Here is a 2,591-nt window from a genome sequence, read left to right as displayed (position 1 = left end):
CAAGAGTGACTGGGTTAAGCACTGTCCTCTGGGGATAGACAGAGGGTGTCCTTTAGAGGGAAGACTATGTGGCCTTTCTGGTATTCTTGCCCCTATACCAAGGAATCTCTCACAGAAGCCCAAACCTCCAGGAAAAGAAGCCAACTTGGGGGAGTAGAAAAAGTACTGACCCAAGAGTAAGGAGATCTGATTTCTAACTCTATCACCTGTCACTTCATATCTACAATTAAATCCCTTTAGTCTGATGCCTATCCAATGTGATAATACATCATTTGATTTTGACTGCTGTGTCCGTGGATATTGATTGTTGATCCAAGTAGAATGAAATTATTGACATCTTCAATTTTTTCCACATATATCATGGTGCTGTGTATTGGCCCACTTGTGAGGATTTTCATTTTCCTCATGTTCAGACATAATCCATACTGAAGGCTGTAGTCTTTGACCTTCATTAACAAGCATTTCAAGTTATATCCATTTTAGGCAAGCAAGATTGTGTCGTCTGTGTATCATAGATCGATAATGTGTCTTCTTCCAATCCTGATGCCACATTCTTCTTCATATAGTCCAGCTTCTCAGATTATTTGTTCAGCGTGCAAATTGAATAAGGTGAAAGGATACAACCCTGACACACACCTTTTCCAGTTTTAAACTATGCAATATCTCCTTATTTTTTTTTGACCAGCTGCTTCTTGCTCCATGTACACATTCCACATGAGCACAAGTAAGTGTTCCTGAAATTCCCATTCTTCATAATGTTATCCATAATTTTTTATGGTCCACATAGTAGAATGTCTTCATAAACATCTTTTATACAAGGAAATACCTGCTGGTTTTCTCTGCATTAGGTCAAGATCCATTTGACATCAGCAGCAATATCCCTCATTCCATGTCCTCTTCTGAATCTGGCTTGAACTTTTAGCAGTTCCCTGTCAATGTATGGCTGCAGCAGTTTTTGCATTATCTTCAGCAAAATTGTGCCAGCATGTGTATTAATGATGTTGTTTGATAATTTATGTATTTTGTTCAATTGCCTTTCTTTGTGATGGGCATGAATATGGATCTCTTCAGCCAAGTAACTGTCTTCCAAATTTCTCGACATCCATGAGTAACTGCTTGAAGCATTGTATCCATTTGTTGAAGCATATCAATTGTTATTCCTGCAATTCCTGGAGCCCTGTTTTTCACCTATGCCTTCAGTACAGCTTGAACTTTCTTCGGTACCAAGAGTTCTTGATCCTGGTATTTCTTTTAATGGTTGAATGTCAGCCAGTTCTTTCTGGTATAGTGCCTGTGTGTATTTCTTCTGCCTTCTTTTGAAGCTTCCCATGTCATTCAGGTTTTTTGCCCACTTAATCCTTCCGTGCTTAGTTTTTCTCTTCAGTTCTTTCATCTTGAGAATGCTGATCATGTTCTTCTCTTTTTGGTTTTCTAACTGCAGGTCTTTTGCTCATTTCATCATAATATTTCACCTTGGCTTTTTGAGTCACTCTTTGGAATCTTTTGTTTATCCTTATAATTTCTTCATTTGCTTTAGCTACTCCGCTCTTAAAATCAAGTTTCAGAGTCTGTTCTGACATCCATTTTGGTCTTTTCCTTATTTCTTGTCCTTTTAATGATCTTTCACTTTTTTTCATGTATAATGTCCTTGATACATTCCCACAACACAGTCATTAGTGTTCAGTGTGTCAGATTTTTCTTGAGATGGTCTCTAAATTCAGATGGGATATATTATTCAAGGTCATACTTTGGCTTTTATGGACTTTGATTTTCTTCAGCTTCAAAATGAACTTGTAAATGAGCAGCTGATGGTCTGTCCTGCAGTTGGACCCTGCTTTTGCCTTGACTGATGATTCTGAGCTTCTTTACCATCTCTTTCCACAGATGTGGAATTGATTCCTGTGTAAACCTTCCAGCAAGGTCCACGTATATAGTTGTCAATTGTATTGTTGAAAAAGTATCTCCAATGAATATCAAGGTGTTTGTTTTGCTGAATTTTACTATGCAATCTCTGGCATCATTTTTAATAATTTAGGAAGCTCTAGATTTAGAGGCTCTAAGGGCCAATAAGAGTGGGCAGATTTTACCATCCATGGACCACATGGGAGTCTTCAGAGACTTCAGGCTCAGAGACTTCGCAGACTGCACTGAGGTCAGGTGGCATGTAGGGAAAGTGAGGAGAGTCAGTAATGAGGAGCAGTCAACAGTGGAAGTTGGGTGGGAAGTGGGATCCCTGCCTCATTCAACTCTTAACACATCAGGACTCCAGACCACTAATGGTCAGCTGGAGCCACTGATTCTGCTACTTGCTCTCCCTTCAGATGCAGTGTTATGTATTGCACAGTGGTAAGGACCAAACACAGTGAAATAATTTCTCTTTCTGGAGTTCAGTTTTTCTATCCTGACAATTTAAATATCTAATTTGCTTCTAAGGTCCCACACCATCTAATGTCTCCATTTATATCTCCTCTCCACCATCACTAACAGAGATCATTCTTTCTGCTCATTTCTTTTCTATATTCCAAGGGAAAGAGCAGATTATCTTTGATCCTCCTACATTTACATAAGAAATTTACTTCAGAGAGGAGTCA

The 2,591-nt window shown here is 38.8% G+C and overlaps 1 pseudogene; it reads right to left on the bottom strand.

The window, feature by feature from the left end:
- Positions 1 to 404: 404 nt before the first annotated feature.
- LOC103194996 overlaps positions 405 to 2,591 on the bottom strand; it is a 5,779-nt pseudogene continuing 3,592 nt past the window's right edge.

This window comes from Orycteropus afer, unplaced genomic scaffold (genome assembly GCF_000298275.1).
Source record: "Orycteropus afer afer isolate SDZICR_OR568_19922 unplaced genomic scaffold, OryAfe1.0 scaffold00049, whole genome shotgun sequence".
Lineage (NCBI taxonomy): Eukaryota > Metazoa > Chordata > Mammalia > Tubulidentata > Orycteropodidae > Orycteropus > Orycteropus afer.
Note: the sequence above shows the minus strand (reverse complement) of the source record. Positions and strands in the feature narration are given on the sequence as shown.